The sequence below is a fragment of the Elephas maximus genome, chromosome 6 (assembly GCF_024166365.1).
Source record: "Elephas maximus indicus isolate mEleMax1 chromosome 6, mEleMax1 primary haplotype, whole genome shotgun sequence".
Taxonomy (NCBI): domain Eukaryota; kingdom Metazoa; phylum Chordata; class Mammalia; order Proboscidea; family Elephantidae; genus Elephas; species Elephas maximus.
Window position 1 is genome coordinate 35871116 of NC_064824.1, and position 26079 is coordinate 35897194.

Below are 26079 nucleotides of genomic sequence, written 5' to 3' on the forward strand. Positions count from 1 at the left end.
ACCATAACCATTTAAGCCACCCAAGGACTCATCATTCTACACATGTGATTGTCTGTGAATGTATCCATTTGAAAAGAAATATACACAGCCAGAAAAAAAATTAAAAATCAATATTCATTATCAATATGAGTAAAACTGTTTAATGACATAGAAGTCCTGGTGGCCCAGTGGTTAACAGCTTGGCTGCTAACCAAGAGACTGACTGTTTGAATCCACCTTGGAAACACTATGGGGCAGTTCCACTTGGTCCTATAGGGTCATTATGAGTCGGAATCAACTGAACAGCAATGGGTTTACAGTATGGGTTTTATAACATAAATATAAAATAATGTGAAATACAATAAAATATAAAGGGTAAAATTCAGAGCTCAAAATGTTGATTTCCTGGCAAACTGAATTTTTGCCTCCTGAAAGATATGAAAGCGGGACTGGTTATTCGATTAGAATCCAGAAAAATGGATACATTCTCATGATCCCTGGTTTTGCAAAAGGAGTTGCCTAGAGGCGGTGATATTAATAAGTGGTATTATGATTGTAAATAATTAGCATGGAAGTACAGATGTGTCTTCTACCCACTCACAAGTGGGCTTCTATGGAGTCACATGGGGTAATTCAGGAAAGAGGTGAAAAAGTACTCCGGTTCAGAGACATCTCAAAATAAATTCACAACTAAATTTAATCTGAGCCTTGAAAGAAATAAATTGGATCAAGAAAAAGTAAGTGGAAATGACAAGCAATGCAAATTTGGGCAGAAGTAGGTTTGAGGTTTATGTGAAAATAAAGATAGGGCTCTAACAGAGACGATAACATAGTTAAGAGTGAAGGATGTAAAAGAAGGTGTACAGGACAGGGAGGACAGAATAACAAATGGCAGGGCCAAGAAGAACATTTTGTTATTGAGCATTCCAGGGATGGCTACCTACCCATCTACACAAAAACAATTAAAGCCAATTGTTTAATTTGTAAAGCAATCAACGGAAGTTTGAAACTAACCCTAAACCACTGGTCTTTAACCACACACACAAAAAATTAACATGCAAGTAAAAAAAATCTTTTCAGCATCCTCAGCCCCGTGAAGTAGCCGGGAGCCAAGGTCACTCAAAATGGCAGCAGGTTTTCTTAAGGTTTTGGTCTTGTAATTCTGTATATCTAGAATGCTTTGGGTCACTAATGCAAAGCCATTCCCTTTGACTTTCTTTCACTTTTGAAGGAACCTGTGAGGAACTCCTCACTTGGTCAACAGAATGTGATAAATAGAGCACAAACCAAAAATCAAGAGACGGAGGGTGGATCGGAGAAACTAATATGAGATAACAAGGAATCCAGTCAGAAATGTGCTTATACAGGAAAAACCTGGCTCTTTAGAACTTTTCAGGAAGAAAGTGATATTATACTCAGACATCCCTAGGCTCATATCCCAGATTCACACTTACTGCAGTATGACCTTGGCAAGTTATTCACCTCTATGAGTCTCTGTTTCTGCATGAAATCAAGATTAGCATTACTTGACTGATCATCTGGTTAGGAGGGTCAAACAAAATGTACAGAAAAGTACTTTGCTCTAATGCCGGGCCTGTGATAAAAGTTTCATAAATGCATCCACTGTTTTCTGTGTATTCATGTTTTCCCATAATTGAGATATTATACTATATGTGCCAATAGTTTTTTTTGCATATTTTGGTACAAAAATATGTCTTAAATATTTTATATGTTTTCCTTCCTTCTTATACAGCTTCCCAACTTTTAAGCTTTTCGGTGTCAGCATCTTAAATATCAATGTACTTTTGAAGAAAACACTTGTGTGTGAGTTCTTTCACTTAATGGCTTCAGGCCCCTATGCCTTTGATTTCTTTGAATTAACTTTCATTTTAAATTATATACATCTGTAATAATATTCATACTTCTAATTGTACTTTTTTTATTCCAAATAAAATGTACTCCCCAAAAGTACATCCTTTAAGAGAAGAATGTCTAGAACACCTTGAACAAGGAGGATCCATCCTCCAGTGGATAGCTCCTCAAAAACTTATTAATGAGAAGTCTATGGACTTTTTAAAGAATCTAGTTATATCCACAATCTTATGATTTGATTGTATGTATAAGATTAGGGAAAAGCATTAATTTTCACTCTTACACGTAGCTATTTATAATCAAAATTATGATAAAATTAAAATCATATCCATAGCAATTTCTAGCTAAGCCCAAGGGCTCATGCTATAAAGCAGATAGAGTGTGGGTAAGCCAAAAACTAAAACCAAACCCAGTGCCGTCGAGTTGATTCTGACTCATAGCGACCCTATAGGACAGAGTAGAGCTGCCCCATAGAGTTTCCAAGGAGCGCCTGGTGGATTTGAACTGTCGACACTTTCGTTAGCAGCTGTAGCACTTAACCACTATGCCACCAGGGTTTCCAGAGTGTGGGTAGCTTTGCCAATATTGAATAGTGACTATAAGCCAAAATACTCCTTTTGCAAGTACATATGTTAGGTGATGAGTTGGGAGCACAATTAAAGAGTCATGGTATAATTGCTTGAAATCAATACTAGAAAAGAACACATTCAATAATCTCATGAAAAATAATGAATGTGCTGTTTAAATTTTTCTGGTAAAGCTTATTTAATTGTTGATAATTAGGAAGAAAGAGTGACTCTATTCTTAATTTAGCTAGAGTTCAAAATAAGAAGGCATCATTACTGCTTAGGCAGCTGCCTAAAATGACATTCATTTGACATTTTCACCTTTATAGAAATGCACCATATGAAATAAAGTTATTCAAGCAGTGAAGTTAAAATGGTAATCATGTCAGCAAAATTCTTTGAGATTATTCTTCCCTTTGAAAACTGCCATTCGAGGGCAATTATATATTAGTTGTAAACTGCATTATGATTTCTGATCCCATACCATACTCTACCATCTTGTATCATTAAAAAACACAACACAACCTAGAGCTTTTTTCCCCCCAAACTCTCGTTTTTGATTTGGTAAAGGAATTCTATGAAAAAAATAGTGAGTACTCATGTATCACTGGCCCATTAGTTAGGGCATTACACTTGGGTAGCCTAATTGCCAATAGCCACAATTGTTTGAAGAAAACTAAATATAAAACATACTGGAAACTTTCCAGTTCCTTTTGCAAAACTAGTATAACCACAGGACCTAAACACGACTTAGATGTTACAGAAAAAGAAAATTACAGGTTATTCTCACATATCAAAAAAAAAAAAGAAAAATCAAATTGAGAATTGAGCAATATATTAAAATAATAATGACCTGAGTGTGAACTATACATATATATATATACACATACACATATGTGTAAGTACTACAAAAAAACAAACAAATCTGCATGTGAAAGCTGGACAATGAATAAGGAAGACCGAAGAAGGGTTGACGCCTTTGAATTGTGGTGTTGGCGAAGAATATTGAATATACCATGGACTGCCAGAGGAATGAACAAGTCTGTCTTGGAAGAAGTACAACCAGAACGCTCCTTAGAAGCAAGGATGGTGAGACTGTGTCTTACATACTTTGGACATATTGTCAGGAGGGATCAGTCCCTGGAGAAGGACATCATGCTTGGCAGAGTACAGGGTCAGCGGAAAAGAGGAAGACCCTCAACGAGGTGGATTGACACAGTGGCTGCAACAATGGGCTCAAGCATAACAAAGATTATAAGGATGGCTAAGGACCGGGCAGTGTTTTGTTCTGTTGTGCATAGGGTCGCTATGAGTCGGAACCGACTCGACGGCACCTAACAACAACAACAACAATAATACCATATGTATATACACCCATTGCCGTCGAGTCATTTCGTATATATACATAGTTTTTAAACAGTAAACATATACTTAGTACTAAGATATAAGTTAATATAATTTTGCAAATGAAAGGGTTGAAGGAATTAAATAATGGCTTATCTTGAGAAATGTGGAGTTGGCAAGGTCACAAACCCAGTATTGCCAGAACCAGTTTTATCAGCGAAGTTTGTTAACACCTATTTCATGTTCTTTAAAAATTTTAACATAATTAAGAAATTCATGGACACTCATGAATATTTAGGGACTCACTTATTAACAAAATGGAACTGCTTACAACCTGAGATTCCGAAGACACTTAATTAAAGTCTTGGTTTGAGGCTAGTGAGCTTATAATGCTTTAAACAACAAAGAAAGCAAAGTCACAGAGAGGCAACTTCTGCAAGACACAGAAAACAGCTCAAAGGCCTAAATAACCCTTCACTGTGACAGAATTTCTTCTGTGATGTTTAAAAATGAAGGATGTCAAACAGATGGTGCTGTTACCCATTTTTGGAAAATATCATAACAGAAAAAAAACTAAGGACAACCTTAACTTTCAGATGAAATGCTCCAGGTTTCATTTACAACCGAAAACACAAAGAAACAAATTTAAGTCCCACCTCTCATTTAATTGTGTGTGAATACATGGGTTTTTTGTTTTGTTGTTTCTGTTTATTTGATTGGTTTTAATTGGAAAATAGGTGATTAAAAGTGAATAGCTGTCCAAATCAGTTGAAATTTTTTATTCACTAATGCCATTCAGACCTAGCAGACAGGGAATTAGGCAAATTTGTCTGAAGATGAAAATTAAAGTTGTTTATTTGATGCTAGCTCACACTAATATCATTAAAAAAAATCCACTGATTATAAGAAATAAATGAAGTCAGTTAAAGCCAATGGACGACTCAGGATGTCAGTGCCAGTAGTCAATTACTGCTTGACAAAATAGCATTAATAAATTCTAGATTTCTTTTTTTAAAAAGTAGAACTTTAGTACTGCTTTCTTCCTAAAACATCATCGGTAAGCACATTTTTATAAAAAAAATCATCCTCCTACTCAAGAAAGTTGAGATAGAATGTATTGTAACTTGCAATATATCATTTTTCTGTAATATATCAAAAGATGTCACTGTTAAGAAATGATTTTGGCTAACATAAGTAACGATTCCAGGGAACCTTCTGACAGTGCCTCCCAAATCTTCTTACTAAAGTCCGAACTCATCTACCTCTTTCCACCTACCAATGGAAAAGATAAAAGATGATCACCAAGAGTTGGAAAGAAATAGACATGAAACATTTAATACTAATTCATAACAGAATGCAAACTCATTACTCATGAGTATATACTATTTAACAGAGTATTTTAATTTTACTTATTTTTGTAGAGTATGCAAAGCAATTTAGATAGTTTTATCTATAGGCTTCTTAAGAAGAAAGGGTCACTTTATAAGTACATTTTGGGAAATCAAGTTTACATTTGCTTTAGTAAGGGTGCCATGAATGTTTTACATTTAAAGAGTGACCTATGGGATGCATATGTTGTAAAGTCTAATTATCTTAGATCAAAATATGTGTCTCTAAATACTGAAAGTTTATCCTAATGTGTGGGGGGCAGAAGATGTCAGGAAAAAGAAGATGTAATACATAGTGCTTAGTCTAATATCCTTGTAAAAATACTAGTGACAGACTAGCCAAAAAAAAAAAGTTTTTGCTAAATCCTTACCTATGGAGTGTTTTTAGCATGACATACCTGGTTGTCTAAGATTGCTTGTGTTAAACAAGCCTATACTCTATAGATTTCTGGATCATGGCTCCTTGAAAATGTCACATAAGCACCATCACTTTGAGAGAATATAATGGAGGTGCTTCATGACCTAAGTGGCTGGTTCTGCATAAATGAGGTGACTGCATACCTAAGGTAGAATCTTATCTGTTAGCCTGGACCAGAACAAGTCATATAAGAAACATGAGGCCAGAACAAGTCATAAGAGAAACACAAGACCTAAGAAGCCAGGTTAGTGGTCCTAAACTTCTCTCTGCTGTCTTCTTCCTCATAAGTACCTGAAACATTGGAATTATTAGTAAAGCTTGATATTGGCTAAGATCTCTGAGTCATGTGAATCTGATTTGACAATCTGAACCTTTGTGTTATCTTAGATGTTTATAAAGTTGTCAAGTACTATACGGCAATCAGCTTTTCTAGTAGAATGCAGAGTTGAAATCCTCAGAACAATTAAGTAATAACTAAATATTAATTTATGAACATCACATCTAAGTGACCCTTAATAACTCACTTCATAAAAAAAAGATTACTAGAAATTAACAGTCATATATACATGGTTGCCTATCATTCATCTTTGTTATTGTTAGGTACCCTCAAGTCACCTCCAACTCATAGCAACCCTGTTTAGAACAGAATGAAACACCGCCAGTCCTGCACCATTCTCCTGATGGTTGTTATGCTTGAACCCATTGTGTCAATCCATCTTGTTGAGGGTCTGCCTCTTTTTCATTGACCCTCTACTTTACCAAGCATGATGTCATTCTCCAGGGACTCATCTCTCCTGATAACATCTCCAAAGTATTTGAGATGAAGCCTTCTCATCCTTGCTTCTAAGGAGCATTCTGGTTGTACCTCTTCCAAGACAAAGAGTTCATTCTTATGGCAGTTCATGGTATATTCAATATTCTTCACCAACACCGTAATTCAAAGGCATCAATTCTTCCGTTTTCCTTATTCATTGCCCAGCTTTTGTATGCATATGAGGTAATTGAAAACACAATGGCTTTGGTCAGGTGCACCTTAGTCCTTAACGTGGCATCTTTGCTTTTTAGCACTTTAAAGAGGTTTTTTTTTTTTTTTTTTTTTTTTTTGCAGCAGATTTGCCCAATGCAATGGGTCATTTGATTTCTTGGTTGCTCTTTCCATGGGTGTTGATTGTGGATCCAAGTAAAATGAAATCCTTGACAACTTCAATCTTTTCTCAGTTTATCATGATGTTGCTTATTGGTCCAATTGTGAGGACTTAGGTTCTCTGTAAGTTAGACTGTAATCCATACTGAAGGCTGTGGTCTTTGATCTTAATCAATAAGCGCTTCAAGTCCTCTTCACTCTGAGCAAGCGAGGTTGTGTCATCTGCATATTGCCAGTTATTAATGAGTCTTCCTCCAATCCTGATGCCCTGCCCTTTACATAGTCCAGCTTCTCCAGTTATTTACTCAGCATACAGATTGAATGAGTATGGTGAAAGGATACAACCCTGACAAATACCTTTCCTTTCAACCATGCAGTATCCCCTCGGTCTGTTCAAACAACTGCCTCTTGATCTACGTACAGGTTCCTCATGAGCACAATTAAGTGTTCTGGAATTTCCATTCCTCACACTATTATCCATAATTTTGTTATGATCCATAGTTGAATGCCTTTGAATAGTCAATAAAACACAGGTAAATATCTTTCTTGTATGCTCTGTTTTTAGCCAGAATCCACCTGACATCAACAATGATATACCTGGTTCCACTTCCTCTTCTTAATCTGGCTTGAATTTCTGGCAGTTCCCTGTCAATGCACTGCCACAACTGCCTTTGAGTGATATTCTGCAAAATTTTACTTGTGTGTGATGTTAATGATATTGTTCGATAATTTCTGCATTCTTTTGGATCTTTCTTTGGAATGGGTACAAATATGCATCTCTTCCAGTCAGTTGGGTGGGTAGCTGTCTTCCAAATTTCTTGGCATAGACGAGTGAGCACTTTCAGCTTTTCAGCACTGCACTCGTTTGAACATCTCAGCTGATATTCCATCAATTCCTGAAGCCTTGTTTTTTGCCAGTGTCTTCAGTGCAGCTGGTACTTCTTCCTTCAGTACTCTCAGTTCTTGATCATATACTACCTTCTGAAGTGGTTGAACATCAACCAATTTGTTCTGATACAGTGACTCTGTGTATTCCTTCCATTTCCTTTTGATGCTTCCTGCATTGTTCAGAATTTTGCACATAGAATTCTTCAATATTGCAATTCCAGGCTTGAATTTTTCTTCAGTTCTTTCGGCATGAAAAATGCTGAGCTTGTTCTTTCCTTTGGTTTTCTAACTCCAGGTCTTTGCACATGTTATTATAATACTTCTTGAGCTGCCCTTTAAATCTTCTGTTCTGCTCTTTTACTTCATCATTTCTGCTGTTGGCTTTCTCTACTCTCCATTCAAGAGCAGGTTTCAGTCTCTTCTGACATCCATTAACCTTTGAGAACTGAAAAAAAAAAAAGTGATTTGCCTTATTGAATATGTGAGGCCTGCTGAGGATAACCTTTGTACCTTGTGCCTTAACATATCATGTTTTTGAAAATCAACTTTCTAGTCAATTTTATGAGCCTTACATATTTATATAATTTTGCTAGATTATTCTTATGCTTGGAGGAAAGTATCACAACAGTAAAATTAAGATACTGCCTTAGTCACCTAGTGCTGCTATAACAGAAATACCACAAGTAGATGGCTTTAGCAATGAGAAGTCTATTCTCTCACAGTTCGGTAGGCTAGAAGTCCAAATTCAGGACACCTGCTTCAGGGGAAGGCTTTCTTTGTCAGCTCTGGAGGAAAGTCCTTGCATGGAGCTTCTCAGCACAGGAACCTCAGGTCCAAAGGACGCACTCTGCTGCTGGTGCTACTTTCTTGGTAGTATGAGGTCTCCACGTCTTTCTGCTCACTTTTTTATATCTCAAAAGATTGGCTTAAGACACTACCTAATCTTGTAGACCTCATCAATGTAACTACCACTAATCCACTTTATTACATCATAGTGATAGGATTTACAACATACAGGAAAAATCACATAAAATGGTGGACAGTCACACAATACTGAGAATCATGGCCCAGCTTAGTTGACAGATATTTTGGGAGGACACAATTCAATCCATGACAGATACTGAATAAGACTTAAATGTCTTCCCACCAATATATTACTGAAGGAAGAGTTAGATTTGTGACTGTGGGAGCATGATAATAGAACATCTATTCATTTCCAGTACCCAGATGGTGCAGTGGCTAAGCATTCAGCTGCTAACCTAAAAGTCAGCAGTTCAAACCCACCAGCCACTCCTTGGAAACCCTATGGGGAAATTCTCCTCTGTCCTATAGGCTTGCTACAAGTTGGAATCAATTCAACTGCAACAGGTTTGTTTTTCTTTTTAGTAACCATTCAAAAAGGGCGGTGGTGGCACCAAAATTATGTACCTGGCTGCTAATCTAAACATTGGTGGTTTGAATCCACCCAGTGCCTCCAGGGGAGGGAAGACATAGAGATCTGCTTTTGTAATGATTACTGCCTAGAAAACCCTGTGGGGCAGCTCTACTCTCACATAAAGAAGTCACTACAAGTCAGAATTGACTTGACAATACCTGGTAACAACAAACAAACTTTTAAAAACACACATGCATCCTTAAGCATTCAATACAGAGAACAGAAACCATTCCAGGTATTTTAAGCAGTAAAGTATATAAGAAAGAAATTAAGTTGAGTTCACGGAAAGGTCTAGGAAACTAGAATTCAGGAAGCCACTTCTTACTCTTTGAGTAATGGCATCAGTTTCAGGCTTCCAGAAATCCTGAAGAAGCTGCTGTCCCCTGGAGTTCAGGAAGCAACAGGAAATTACAGCTGATGTTATGGCTATTCTGTAGCCTGGATGTGGCTAGATAGTGGGGCATCTGTGTTCAGCCTCTGCAAAAACTCCCGCCTGTCGGAACAATCAAATCAACCTCCTCTGCTGCTAGAAGAATCCCCTCTGTGTCTCCCCTGCTTTCTAAACCTAATATTGGAGCATCTCACTGGCAGACCCAGAATCTAATCTAGAATGCTGGAGACCAGGGAGTCTGGGAAATGTAGGCTTTATGATTCAAGGCTTTCAGGTCACGGGAGAATACAAAAATAGGTGACAATGGATGCTAATTGCCTATAGACATTATCCAACTGAATACATGCCTGAATTTATTAAATACTTTTTTGTCATTGTTAGATGTTTTAAGGCAAGATACTTAATGGTCAGGAGCTCAGGCTTTGTGAACTGATATATAACTCTTCAAAAGATCTCAGTGAGTAGGTACTATTACACTTTCCATTTTACATATTAGGAAACTGAAACCTACCTCAACAGTATACTACATCATTGCTGTGTTTGTGAGATTAATAATAAATATAAAGTACCTATGACAAAGCTGGTGCATGATAACTGCCCGGTAAATGTGAGTTAATACCATCATGTTAATATGGGATACTATATGTATATATACATTAGATTAGAGTAGAAAATTCAGACCATATCTTTTCACTATTTCCTGTTTATATTGTTCATTAAAATGCACTTTTGTTTTTGCCTATATGTTTTTCGTTTCTAAAATTATAAGTTTTTTTCTTTAAAAGATGAATGTCTATGTGAGTGGACTATAGCTAGTCATTTTGACTGAATTATTTTAAGGCAGGTTTAATGTAATTTATTAATATGTTAAAATCCATATTCAAAACTTTGATCCACTTGTAAACTTAACTAGAGCTGCCTCAAAATGACTGATATCAGCAGGTTAGACTAGAGGAAAGTGTAATTGCAGGATTTGCAAGTCATTAAAGTTAATAACAAAATCATTTCCTTGGATTCCTAAGTAGTTATTTCTAAAAAACATTTTAGTTTTGTTTAATCAGTGGGAATAGATTATAGAATTAATTTTATAGTTTTAAACACCTGCATTTTAGTTCATTTTTGTTGTCCCAAAACGAGTTTGCTTTTGTTTGTTTGTTTTACTGGATTTTGTTTTTATTTGCTTCTCCTCTATGCTTCCAAAAAACTCTATGTGTCTCTGTGTCTCGTCATTTATCACTGTATGTTTCAAATGTTTTGTTATTATATACAAGGTACCAGTGGATTTGATCTGCCGACGTTTTGGTTAGTAGCTGTAGCACTTAACTACTACGCTACCAGGGTTTCCACACCTAGCATTGGGACCTGACAAGTAGTAGGATCTCAATAAGAACCTAAACAATAAAACTAGTGACCTTAATAATTCAAACACACACACATGCACATTTTTTTAACATCAAGCTTATAGGAGAAAGAGTATAAATATGATCTCTTCCTTAAATCTACTTTTCAAATTTCAGACAAATGCCCTAGTTTACTGAATTTGAATCACATATAGAACCCTACCTGTGAGGGAGTCTGAGAAAATTATGTTTGTAATCTTCTAACCTGTGCAGTATAGGAAGACACAGTAGAAGGGCATAATGACCCATGAACAACATCTCTCCATATTTGTTATGCTGTGGAACCTGCCGTAAGCCCAAGGGCTCTCAATCTCTTGCCTTTACTACCACACAAGAAAGTTATTACCACTCTCATTTATAGAAGAAGAAACTGGGGCTCATAAACGGGGAGTGACTTGTCTGAACTCACATGGAATTATGTGGTCTAGTTCCAGTGCTCATCTGAACCTGTTATATCTGAACTCTATGTTATTATCATTATTTTATATATATAAGGTCTCTATGAGTCTGAATCCACTTGACAGCAGTGGGTATTGCTATTGTATATATATATAAGACTTGACAAACTCTTATGTGTATTGGGGTAGACTTGTAAGGTCATATACAAAATTTGATTCCTAAAATAATAATAACCATAAACTACGTTTGGTGCAAAGAATTTGTGCTCAGCTGCTAAACTAAATGTTGGCTCTTCAAATTCTCCAAGCAGTGCCATGGAAGAAAAAGTCTGACTATTTTTTTCTGTTAAGATTACAGCAAGAAAACCCTGTGGATCAGTTCTACTCTGTAACACATGGGGTCACCACGAGTCAGAATTCACTAACATAGATGCAGATAGATATAGATGTGTTTGTGTGTGATGTACGCATAACTATATATACTAAAGTGATGAATGTACCAAACCCATTGCCATCTAGTCGATTCTGACTGACAGTGACCCCTACAGAACAAAGTAGAACTGCCCCATAGGGTCTCCAAGGAGCAGTTGGTAGATTTAAACTGCTGACCTTTTGGTTAGCAGCTGTAGCTCTTAACCACTGTGCTACCAGGGCTCTGATAAATGTACATACACTTGAAAAATAATCTGTGAAAATAAAAACATTGTTATATTTGGTAATAGAAACACATCTGGTTTATTATTATTGTATTTATTCAAAACGTTTTTGTTTGCTTGTTTCTTCAGGAGTCATTTATTGCCAGAAGTATTATGAGGTATTGTCTGGGTTTCCTCAGGAAACTTCTAGATTGGAAAATTATAATATATAAATCAGAATTTTTAAAGGATACTTTGTCTTTTTACAAAAGGTGTCACTCAAACATCTGAAAAAGGGAGTTATGAAAATATTTTTCAGGGATACATTAATTGTCAAAAACAAAGTTGTCATGCTGTGTTTGGTGTTATAGTACTGTTTCTTGAAGGTGTCCCATAATCCATGCATTGTTTTCTTAATAAAATATTTACTTTAATCAGCTTGTATAATAAAAAGTATTCAGTTAATAAGATTTTAACATTTATTTTTAAATTTCATGAAAATTTAAAATTCACATTGAGGTTTAATTAGCAGGTCTTAATTTTGTATACACCATTGATTCTTATCTACAATTGCTTATTGTAAATAATATATATTGATTACAGAGTTTTTTAAGTTTAATACTTGAAAATAGAGTTGTGATTTGATGTAGATTTTAATCAAATAGGAGTTTGAGATTAAAGGAATTTTTAACTTGATTGCTGACTTAACATGAATGTCTTTCTTACTTAAATGTCCCTTAACCATGTAAGTGTATGACATAAAACACAGCCTTTTGTGAAATGAAAAATTTAGCAGATAATTAATCACGCCAATTGTTTTAGTATGGATATTAATTTTTAATGCAGAATTTGAATGAAAACTACCAAATTACAGAAATAACACATGAAATCTTTGGCTTATGGGTATTTGGGGAAAGCTAAAGGATACCAATGAACATCAAACTTCCAGTAGAAATCACTTCAAAGGATCTTTTCTTTCATGTTAGAGAATTCTTCTTATTCCAATTGTCTTTATTTTCTGCTGGAAAAAAAATGAGTCTGGGGAAATAGGAAGACAAGATCAGGATACCAGAAAGCTGTGAGAAGTTGAACACAGTATTTATTATTGAACCCTTTGGAGATTAAAGTGAGAACTGACGAGGACAGTTTGCAGTGAAGATTGAATACAGCAAGAATCTACGTAAACTAAACCCATTGCCATTGAGTCGATTCTGATGCATAGCAACCCTACAGGACAGAGTAGAACTGCCCACAGGGTATCCAGGGGTATAGAACTTTATGGAAGCAGACTGCCACATCTTTCTCCCATGGAGTAGCTGGTGGGTTTGAACCGTTACCTTTTGGTTTGCAGCTGAGTGCTTTAAGCACTGTGCCACCAGAGCTCCTTAAGAATCTGTATAAATAGTATAAAATTATAAAAAATATAAATGATTGGTTTATTTCACCTAGTACATAATATATTTTTGTTGCTGTTTTTAATGATTTCATCTGGTTCTCTCTCAAGAATCACATACTTAAGTTGAAAGTATGTATATATATATATATATATTTTTGCACTTATTGGCCCATCATTCCCAAATACTTTAGCATATATTGTCTACAAGCAAGGACATTCTCCTACATAACCACAATATAAGCATCAAAATCAGAATGTTACCATTGTTACATTACTATCGTGTATCTCTCCAGACTTAAAACCAGCCATTTCTCCAATGTACCCTTTTTCCTTTAATAGAAAATGGTATTTAGAAACCAGTATTATAGTACTACATGGGTTCATTGCTATTGAGTTTTCACTCTGCCGGTACCTCAGTGAATAGAACTTGAGAATACATGAGTTCACACTTATACCTCCAATTCCAATCCACCACTATGGAGTCATTCAGACAGTCTCTCTTTTCATGTTTATGATTACCATCTCTGACAGAGAGAAATGTATCTTCAATTTTCCTTAATTTCCTTACTTGTCTGATTAATCCACTTATACGTAGCCAATCTCCCATCTCCATTGTCACCTCTTTCTCTGTGTAGATTTCATCTTCTCCCTGCTCAAACTCTGACACCATTCTTGGCCCCTAGATTATGTGTGGACACTCTTCTCACTCTTCTTGGGTTTGGATATCACCATACTGCCTTGTCGTTCCCAGAGGACATGTCATGTACTACCTTCTTATATTTACCTCCTCACCTGTTCCATTTAGCTTTCAAGATTGAGGCAATCCAGAGAAATCACATTCAGTTTGTTGAATGGTATGGTCAGGTAGGCCTTGGCTACATAGACAGCTTGAAAAATGAGGCCAAAAACCTTAGCCTAAGTGGATTTTAAATGAAATTTCTTTTACTCAAATTTTTCTCTTCTTTTCTCTTTGACTTCCTTTTTTGGTAATCTTTAATACCTCTTTTTGTCTCTCCTTTTTTATTCTCTTTTATATACATTCTTCACTTCTATTCTATTTTTTTTTTTTTTTTTGCCCCTAACCCACAACATTCCTTTTTTCAACATTACTTCAAATGGTCAAAATTATAATTACTTTATTTCACATCAATTTCAGAGTGATGAATTATCATACTTTTTTTTCCTAAAGTTACTATCGTTTGAAAAATAGAGTAAAAAAATGTGATATGAAGTTCAAGTAGGCCAAACATCAGATGCTTAGCAGACTAGCTGAGTTCCTCTTATGAAAAACAAATAAACAAACCTGAGACTTCTTGACAGTTTTTGGATTTCAGCAACAATATGGGCTTGGAGAATTAAAGTAATATGGTTCATGATATAAACCCAGGTGGGTAGGATGAAATGATCTCAGAGCATATTAAGGCAAGAGTAGGTATGTATAGGAGCCCTGGTGGTGCAGTGGTTAAGAGCTCAGCTGCCAAACAAAAGGAGAGCAGTTCAAATCTATCAGCTGTTCCTTGGAAACCCTATGGGGCAGCTCTGCTCTATTCTATAGGGTTGCTCTCTATCATCTATCAACTCGATGGCAACAGTTTTTTTTTTTTTTAATGTATATACAAAACAGGGAGCCCTAGTGACTAGTGTTTAAGGGTTATGATTGCTAACCAAAATTTCAGCAGTTAGAATCTACCAGACTCTCCTTGGAAACCCTGTGGGGCAGTTCTACTCTGCCCTATAGGGTCACTATCAACTTAATGGCAACGGGTTTGGGTTTTGGTATACAAAACAGAAATAGAATTGTGTTTTAGGAGAACTATGAATTTCCCATTTAGATCAAAAGGGGAGAATTCTCCATAAATATATTAGTCTTCAGAAAGTAAAAATATGAATTTCCCATTTAGATCAAAAGGGGGGAATTCTCCATAAATATATTAGTCTTCAGAAAGTAAAAATCTGTTTGATTTTAGATAGTCTAGGAGAAAACACACTTATAACAGAAGTTCCACCCACCAGTTTGCGAACTCCCTTAGACAGTCACAGAGACTGCCCTGTGTCAGGGCCAGCAGAGAGGGAGCTGAGGCCAACTCAACAATCCGAAGGGCAGCAGGGATGGCTATTCCAGAAAAACTAACTTCACCTCTTGCTCCCACTACCCTTGGATGCTTTTCTTTCTTCTGGAATATTTTCCCAAAATTTGGTGCTCTAATGAAAACTAAGCCTTGGTTAATGGACTGTATTTCCCAGGCTAAAATGATGCTTTTAGCCACACTCACTACTTAGTGATTGATCTCTAGCAGACTCTCTCCCCATCTCGCTCACCACACATGCACACCTTTGGCCCTGGACACACAAAATCTGCTTATGCTGTTTTTACTTAATGCTGTTGTCCATGCCCTTGATCTGTTTCTATCTACCTGCTAGTCTACTGGCAGACTCTAGCCAACACTCACCCACCTTCATTTGTCCCATATGCTAAATTTGTCATTCAGTGGAAAGAAATGGTGGAGACTAACTGTATTCTTTCAGAAGAGAAGGACAACTGACCTTGGAAGAAGGGCATATGTCACAGACTCTGTGAATCAAGGTTGTAGAAGTGAAAGATGCAAAGAAGAGAGTGAGCAAATAAGCAAAATAATATAGACCTTTGTGAAATACTAAAAAAAAAAACAAAACTAGGGAGTATTAATGAGTAATATGAGAGGGATTAAAGAGCTAGATTAAGAACATCATTTCGTTTTTGTTCTCTAACCCCATAGATACAATTTCCCATATCAGAGCTCCTCTATTTGAAACACTAACTGTGATTTCTGTTTTTCTAATTGGTACATAATCTAATTGTATAACTGTTAAACAAATGAACACAAAATAAATATAATCATACAGTAATAAGGTTAAAAAGAAAATAAAAAAGAACAAAACAAACTAATAACAAGGAAATGTAGGCAGGACCAGGAAACATTCTAATGAAAAATCTCATTGATCTACACACTTTTCCTTAGAGTTCTTATTTACTTGGTTATTGTTCTTGTTTGTTGCCTCTGGCTCATGGAAACTTTATGTATAACAAATATTATGTATAACATTGCCCTGCCTATGTTATCTTCATGATTTTTGGTGTGTATGAGTCTATTTACTTCATATGCCTCAATTATCACTCTGCACTGAATGAGTCCCAAATCTTCATTAATTGCTCTGACCCTTCTCTCATACTCTAATTCTTAACTTTTCCTACTTCCTGGATTACTGAAGGAAGATGTCCAAGCTGAACTGAAGGCCATGGTGAAAAACAAGGCTCCAGGCATTGACCCAATAACAACTGAGGTGTTTCAACAAAAAGGTGCAACACTGGAAATGCTCACTTATCTATGACCAAAAATCTGGAAGACAGCTACCTGGCCAACTGACTGGAAGAGATCCATATTTATGCCTATTCCCAAGAAAGGTAATCTAATTGAATGCAGAAATTATTGAACAATATCATTAATATTACATGCCGGTAAAATTTTACTGAAGATCATTCAAAAGCAGTTGCAGCAGAACAGGGAACTGCCAGAAATCCAAGCTGGATTCAGAAGAGGATATTGAAAGAGGGCTTCCATTGTTGATGTTAGATAGATATTGGCTGAAAGCAGAGAATACCATAAAGATGCTTACCTGTGTTTTATTGACTATGCAAAGGCATTGGACCATGTGGATCATAACAAATTGTGAATAACATCGAGATAAATGGTAATTCCAGAACACTTAATTGTGCTCATGGAGAACCAGTATGTAGAGCAAGAGGCAGTTGTTTGAACAGAACAAGGGGATACTGCGTGGTTGAAGTCAGGAAAGGTTTGTGTCAGGGTTGTATCCATTCATCATCTGTCTTTGTTATGTAGGGCTGCTGTAACAGAAATAGCACAAGTGGATGGTTTTGACAAACTTATGTTTATATCTTCACGGCAAAGTAGGCTAAAAGCCCAAATTCAAGGTGTCAGCTCCAAGAGAAACCTTTCTCTCTCTGTTGGCCTTCTCATCAATCTTCTCCCAGGCTAAGAGCTTCTCTGGGCAGGAACCCCAGGTCCAAAGGACACGCTCTGCTCCTGGCACTGCTTCTTGGTGGTATGAGGTTCCCCATCTCTCTGCTCACTTATTTCTTTTTGTATCTCAAGAGATTGCCTCAAGACACAATCCAATCTTGTAGATCGAGTGCTGCCTCACAAACACCTGCTGCCCAGCCCATCCTCCCTCCTTAACATCTTAGAGGCAGGATTTACAACATACAGGAAAATCATACAATACAGGGAATCATGGCCCAGCCAAATTGATACACACATTTTTGGGGGGACATAATTCAATCTATGACAACATACTTATTCAGTGTGTATCCTGAGGAAATAATCCGAGAAGCTAGACTATATGAAGAACGTGCCATGAGGATTGGAGAAGGACTCTTAACAACCTGTGATTTGCAGATGACACACCTCGTTTGCTGAAAGTGAAGAAGACTTGAAGCACTAACTGATGAAGATTAAAGACTACATAGCCTTCAGTAGGGATTACACCTCAACATAAAACAAAAATCCTCACAGCTGCACCAATAAGCAACATCATGATAAATGGAGAAAAGATTGAGGTTGTCAAGAGTTTAATTTTTCTTGGATCCATAATCAACACCCATGGAAACAGCAGTCAAGAAATCAAAAGATGCATTGCATTGGGCAAGTCTACTGCCAAAGACTTCTTTCAAGTGTTAAAAAGTAAAGATGTCACTTTAAAGACTAAGATATGCCTGACCCAAGCCATGGTGGTGTTTTCAATTGCTTATATGCATGTGGAAACCCTGGTGGTGTAGTGGTTAAGAGCTACAGCTGCTAACCGAAAAGGCTGACAGTTCAAATGCACCAGGAGCTCCTTGGAAATTCTATGCGCAGTTCTGCTTTGTCCTATAGGATCACTAGGAGTCAGAATCAACTCGACGGCAATGGGTCACATGCATGTGAAAGCTGAACAATGAATAAGGAAGATCGAAGAAGAATTGACACCTTTGAATTACGGTGTTGGTGAAGAATACTGAATATACATACCATGGACTTCCAGAAGAATGAACACATCTGTCTTGGAAGAAGTACAGCCAGAGGGCTCTTTGGAAGTGAGGGTGGGAAGACTTTGTCTTACATACTTTGCACATATTATCAGGAAGAACCAGTCCTTGGAAAAGTACATCATGCTTGGTAAAGTAGAGAGTTGGCAAAAAAGAAGAAGACCCTCAAGGAGATGGATTGATACAGTGTCTTCAACAATGTGTTCAAACATAGCAACAATTGTGGGGGTGGCACAAGACCAGGCAGCATTTTGTTCTGTCGTACCTAGGGACCTTATGAGTCAGAACTGACTCAATGGCACCTAACAACAACAACTTCCTGGATATCCTTGTTTGCTTTTATTTCAAATTTAGCTTGTTAAAAAACATACCCCTTTCTCCTGTAAATCTCCTTCTCCTCTTACTTGTTTATCTTCCCTACTTATACACCATTAATCTCAGCAGGGTCTCAGGAAGCCAAAAATTCTTGTCATTTCTTACTATTAGACTAAAACAAACAAACAAACCAAACCCATTGCTGTCAAGTTGATTCCGACTCATAGTGACCCTGTTGGACAGATTAGAACTGCCCCTTAAGGTTTCCAAGGAGCAGCTGGTATATTCGAACTGCCCACCTTTTGATTAGCTGCCTGAGCTCTTAACCACTGAGCCATCAGGGGTCCACTATTAGACTAATCCTGGTGAATTCTATTGCTGGACATCACCACAAATCTCCCAGCTTCTAGCTCTTTCCCAACTCAGCCCACTGCCAAGTAAATCTTTAAACACAATTCTGGCTCTGCCACTAGCATGTTCAAAAATCTTCAGAAGCTATCATATATCAACTAAAAACTCTAACATCCAAGGCCACTTGTGAATTACTTCTAACCGTTATTATTATTTGTTTTGTATCTCACAACTCTTCTGAGATGTAACCATATTGGACTCCTTGTAGTTTATTAAATGCACTCTAAAGTTTTCTGCCTGCCTGCTTTTTGCCCAGTCTGTTCTCTCCAATGAAAATACCCTGCTTTTTTTTTTTCCTCTTCTGTTTTACTTGCCCATCTTTAAACATCTATTTTAAATTTCAGATTTTCTATGAAGAGATTCTTGGTGTCCCCTAACTGATAAAATTTTTCTGCTAAAATTTGTTTTTGCTTTGTACAGCTCGTGTAGATTTTTCATGAGACTTTTCATTTCCTCCTTGGTGTCTGAACCTCTCTTAGTTATCTGCGTATTCCTTAGTGCACATGGTCGATGCTCAGCACTGCATCAAAAGCACTTGCTAGCGGGAAGGTTAATAACGCAGGGAGCACAATTACAAATGGCAACAACTACCAAGTGATAAAAAAAAAAAAATAGAAGAAAGATTGCTGTTAGCTTGAGAAAGCTTTCATTCAAGACTTAACTACATATCATACCGGTGCGGGGAAACTTGTGAAATGTTTTGCTCCTAGAGTGGCCTTAATGATTAAGTATTTTACACTCCAGAACTACATGCGTGCACATGCTGGAACTAAGCTAGGGAACCATTTCAGCAGATCTTTAGTTTAACTTTGGATACACTCTCAGAGAGATCACTTGACAAGAAGAAAACTTTCCCAGGCCAATCTGTTTCAGCTTTGGTGAGGAACTGAGAAATCTAGTAAGCACTGAGTAGAACCCACTGTAGAATTTTAATCCCAAAGCCCTTTTTTTTTTTTTTTTAATTGAGTTCTACTTGCACAATAAAATCCGTTATTTCACTTCACATCAAGTAATGCCTTCAAAACTTCCAAGAATATAGCTCAAAGCTCTTCAGGAACCAACAGATACTTAAGAACGAAAGCTTTTTTTCAAATCAAATTGGTTTTTCCTAATAGAATGGTAATAATCTGCTTGTACTCTGACTAGTGAAAAAAACGAAGATTGGAAAAGTGCTCGATGATGTTCGTCTCTGATAGTTTTCTGGATTTATCAAAGGACTCTTATAAATGTCAAAACTTTAATCAGATTGGGTAGAGTGTAAAACTTGAGTTTCTCTGTTCTTTTAACCAATAGAAAGTTGGGAAATAGTAGAAATTAATCATCTTAATTACTTATATCTTTTGATTCTAACAGACTGAATTTCTTCTGATAAAGAAGACGGTGTGCAATGTATAATAATCTTTTGAGCACCATCATATCTTGGCTTTGATACAATAGTCTCTGAAAACAAAACTCTACACTTCAGTCTCATTTTTGATAGCAGCATGCAATAATTCTGTGGGCAAGAACTACAGAGTGAAGGTGAGTTTATATTCAATTTAGTCAAAGATCTTTCAACTCATTTCTGTTAGTCACTGATTCTTCCTCTTTGTTTTGCTTTTGTAGAAGTCTCAGGAGAGAAATGAATTAAAAGAAAATACATCTTTTCCTACAGAATATTTACACAGAAATGTACACAGTGATTGGATGATGATCTTCTAAGTTAACAGTATGAACATAATTAAAAAATGAAATAGGATGTTTGAAAAATAATTTTAAAATGAAACAAGAATAGTAACTACCTCCTATCACATAATATAATCCAAAATGGTGATATTTCACCTAAATAGGTATATTAAATGACAAGGATCTGTCATTTAAACTCTGAAACTGACTTTTTATTTACGTGAAGTAAATTTAATCACACGTATAAAAAGTAAAGATCTCTTTGCTACTCCTATGGGCCTGGATTTATTTTTAAAATGAAATTTGTCAAATACATATACGGACAAACAAGAAATGTCTATCCAAAAACAGGATAAGAACAACAGCAAAAATGAATGTAACAATAAATGGAACTAAAATGATCTTTAATGCATAAAAATAATCCTTTTTTAATTAAAGGAGAAATTATGATTTATTTCACTGTTAAAAATTTCACCCATGAATTGGTATCATTTCATATACGTCAGCACACAATCTAGCCATTTATTTTATATCGATTATTCATTTATGTTTTCGAGTCTCTATAGATTGACATTCCAACAGAATATGAATTCATTAAGGGGAAATAGTATATCCTATTATTTACATTAATAGGATGCACCAAACCATTGCTCCAATATCTCTCCAATATCTGTAGATTACTGAATGTTGTTGTTAGTTGCCATTAAGTTGATTCAGACTCGTAATGATTCCATGTGACAGAGTAGGATTTCTCCAGAGGGTTTCCTAGGCTGCAATCTTTATGCAAGCAGATCTCCAGGTCTTTCGTCACCAGAGCATTTGGGTGGGTTAGAACCGCCAACCTTTCAGTTTGCAGCCTAGCATTGAAACATTTTGCCATCAGGGCTCCTTGGTTACTTACTAGACATTTTAAAATTACCTTTGGCAGTCTACTCAATTCCTGTGGAAGTTTGTTGTCCTCTTTTTTTCTTTTTCTGTGATAGCCACTACTGGCAGTCCCCAGGTTACAAATGAAATGTGTCCCTGAGTGTGTCTTTAAGAATTTGTAGGTAGGTCAGAATAGGTACATATGGTTCTTGTTTAGCCTTATGTTAGTATAAGAAAGAGCCCTGGTGGCCCAGTGGTTAACAGCTTGGCTTCTAACCACAAATGTCAGTAATTCAAATCCACCAGTTGCTCCTTGGAAACCCAATGGGGCGGTTCTGCTCTGTCCTATAGGGTGGCTATGAGTTGGATCTACTTAACAGAAGCAAGTTTGGTTTTTGATTTGGTTTAGTGTAAGAAAAAGCTCGAAGCTTTTCCAACGATGTGAAAGCTGCACGTGCAGCAAGTGAAGGTGATTGTGATGAAGAATTCTCTGGGAGTAGGGTTTGGTTCAATTAATTCAAGGTCAGAGCAAATTTACGTAACGTTAAAGGGCAAGTACAAGTTGTCTGTAAGTCCGACATTTGTAACCCAGGGACTGCCTGTACACCTTGAGTTTTATATTACCGTAGAAAAAGGGGGTTGGGGGGATAACCCACTAGAGTAAGTCAATCACTACATTATGGCTTTTAGGATATAATGTCTCCAAAATATCTCTCTCTTCAACTGTTCGTGTAAAGGCTCTTATTTCTCTAGGGTATATTCCGAGGAGTAGAATTTCTGGGTTGTATGGTAGTTCTATTTCTAACTTTCTAAGAAAACGCCAGATAGATTTCCAAAGTGATTGTACCATTTTACATTCCCACCAGCAGTGTATAAGAGTTCTAATCTCTCCGCAGCACCATCAACATTTATTATTTTGTGTTTTTTGGATTAATGCCAGCCTTGTTGGAGTGAGATGGAATCTCATCGTAGTTTTAATTTGCATTTCCCTAATGGCTAATGATCAAGAGCATTTTCTCATGTATCTGTTAGCTGCCTGAATATCTTCTTTAGTGAAGTGCATGTCCATACCCTTTGCCCACTTTTTGATTGGGTTGTTTGTCTTTTTGTGGTTGAATTTTAACAGAATCATATAGATTTTAGAGATCAGGCTCTGGTCGGAGATGTCATAGCTGAAAATTCTTTCCCAGTCTGTAGGTGGTCTTTTTACTCTTTTGGTGAAGTCTTTAGATGAGCATAGGTGTTTGATTTTTAGGAGCTCCCAGTTATCGGGTTTCTCTTCATCATTTTTGGTAATGTTTTGTATTCTGTTTATGCCTTGTATTAGGGCTCCTAAGGTTGTCCCTTTTTTTACTTCCATGATCTTTATCGTTTTAGTCTTTAGGTTTAGGTCTTTGATTCACTTGGAGTTAGTTTTTGTGCTTGGTGTGAGGTATGGGTCCTGTTTCATTTTTTTGCAAATGGATATCCAGTTATGCCAGCACCATTTGTTAAAAGACTATCTTTTCCCCAATTAACTGACACTGGGCCTTTGTCAAATATCAGCTGCTCATATGTGGATGGATTTATATCTGGGTTCTCAATTCTGTTCCATTGGTCTGTGTGCCTGTTTTTGTACCAGTACCAGGCTGTTTTGACTACTGTGGCTGTATAATAGCTTCTGAAATCAGGTAGAATGAGGCCTCACACTTTCTTCTTCTTTTTCGGTAATGCTTTTCTTATCTGGGGCTTCTTTCTCTTCCATATGAAGTTGGTGATTTGTTTCTCCATCACATTAAAAAATGTCATTGGAACTTGGATCGGAAGTGCATTGTATGTGTAGATGGCTTTTGGTAGAATAGACATTTTTACCGTTAAGCCTTCCTATCCCTGAGCAAGGTATGTTTTTCCACTTATGTAGGTCCCTTTTAGTTTCTTGCACTAGTTTTATTTGTGTAGGTGTCTTACATCTTTGGTAAGATTTATTCCTAAGTATTTTATCTTCTTGGGGGCTACTGTGAATGGTATTGATTTGGTTATTTCCTCTTCGATGTTCTTTTTGTTGATGGAGAGGAATCCAAGTGGTTTTTGTCTTTATCTTATAACCTGAGACTCTGCCAAACTCTTCTATTAGTTTCAGTAGTTTTCTGGAGGATTCCTTAGGGTTTTCTGTGTATAAGATCATGTCATCTACAAATAGAGATAATTTTACTTCTTCCTTGCCAATCTGGATGCCCTTTATTTCTTCGTCTAGCCTAATTGCTCTGGCTAGGATCTCTAGCACAATGTTGAGTAAGAGTGGTGATAAAGGGCATCCTTGTCTGGTTCCGTTCTAAAGGAAAATACTTTCAGGCTCTATTTAGAATGACGTTGGCTGTTGGCTTTGTATAATGATGCCCTTTATTATGGTGAGGAATTTTCCTTCAATTCCTATTTTGCTGAGAGTTTTTATCATAAATGGGTGCTGGACTTTGTCAAATGCCCTTCTGCATCAATTGATAAGATCATGTGGTTTTTGTCTGTTTTGTTTATATGGTGGATTACATTAATGGTTTTTCTAATATTAAACCAAACTTGCATACCTGGTATAAATCCCACTTGGTTGTGGTGGATTATTTTTTTGATATGCTGTTGAATACTCTTGGCTAGAATTTTGTTGAGGAGTTTTGCATCTATGTTCATAAGGGATATAGGTCTGTAATTTTCTTTTTTTGTGGTGTCTTCACCTGGTTTTGGTATCAGGGATATGGTGGCTTCATAGAATGAGTTAGGTAGTATTCCGTCATTTTCTATGCTTTGAAATACCTTTAGTAGTAGTGGTGTTAACTCTTCTCTGAAAGTTTGGTAGAACTCTGCAGCAAAGCTATCTGGGCCAGGGCTTTTTTTTATTGGGAGTTTTTTGATTACCTTTTCAATCTCTTTTTTTGTTATGGGTCTATTTAGTTGTTCTACTTCTGATTGTGTTAGTTTAGGTAGGTAGCGTTTTTCTAGGAATTCATCCATTTCTTCTAGGCTTGCAAATTTGTTAGCGTACAATTTTTCGTAATAATCTGATATGATTCTTTTAATTTCAGTTGGGTCTGTTGTGATGTGGCCCATCTCGTTTCTTATTCAGGTTATTTGTTTTCTTTCCTGTATTTCTTTAGTCAGTCTGGCCAATGGTTTATCAATTTTGTTAATTTTTTCAAAGAACCAGCTTTTGGCTTTGTTAATTCTTTCAATTGTTTTTCTGTTCTCTAATTCATTTAGTTCAGCTCTAATTTTTATTATTTGTTTTCTTCTGGTGCCTGATGGATTCTTTTGTTGCTTGCTTTCTACTTGTTCAAGTTGTAGGGACAGTTCTCTGATTTTGGCTCTTTCTTCTTTATGTATGTATGCATTTATCGATATAAATTGACCTCTGAGCACTGCTTTTGGTGTGTCCCAGAGGTTTTTATAGCAAGTGTTTTCATTCTCTTTGCATAATATGAATTTCTTTATTCCCTCCTTAATGTCTTCTATAACCCAGTCTTTTTTGAGCAGGGTATTGCTCAGTTTCCAAGTATTTGATTTCTTTTCCCTAATTTTTCTGTTATTGATTTCCACTTTTATGGCCTTGTGGTCTGAGAAGATGCTTTGTAATCTTTCGATGTTTTGGATTCTGCAAAGGTTTGTTTTATGACCTAATGTGTGGTCTATTCTAGAGAATGCTCCATGTGTGCTAAAAAAAAAAAGTATACTTTGCAGCTGTTGGGTGGAGTGTTCTGTATAAGTCTATGAGGTCCAGTTGGTTGATTGTCGCAATTAGGTCTTCCATGTCTGTATTGAACTTCTTACTGGAAGTCCTGTCCTTCTCTGCAAGTGGTGTGTTGAAGTCTCCTACTATAATTGTGGAGGTGTCTATCTCACTTTTCAGTTCTGTTAAAGTGTGTTTTATGTATCTTGCAGCCCTGTCATTGGGTGCATAAATATTGAATATGGTTATATCTTCCTGGTCTATTGTCCCTTTAATCATTATGTAGTGTCCTTCTTTATCCTTTGTGGTGGATTTAACTTTAGTGTCTGTTTTGTCAGAAATTAGTATCGCTACTCCTGCTCTTTTTTGCTTGTTGTTTGCTTGATATATTTTTTTCCATCCTTTGTGTTTTTTTGAGTTTTAGTTTGTTTTTGTCTCTAAGTCTAAGGTGTGCCTCTCATAGGCAGCATATAGGCGGATCGTGTTTCTTTATCCAGTCTGAGACTCTCTGTCTCTTTACTGGTGCATTTAGTCCATTTACATTCAGCGTAATTATAGATAAGTGTGTGTTTAGTGCTGTCATTTTGTTGCCTTTTTATGTGTGTTGTTGGCAATTTTATTTTTCCACTTACTTTTTTGTGCTGAGATGTTTTTCTTTGTCAATTGTGTGTTCCTCATTTTCATAGTAGTTCAATTTATGTTTGCTGAATCATTATGTTTTTCTTGGTTTTTATTTTACGTTATGGAGTTGTCATACCTCTTTGTGGTTACCTTAATATTTAGCCCT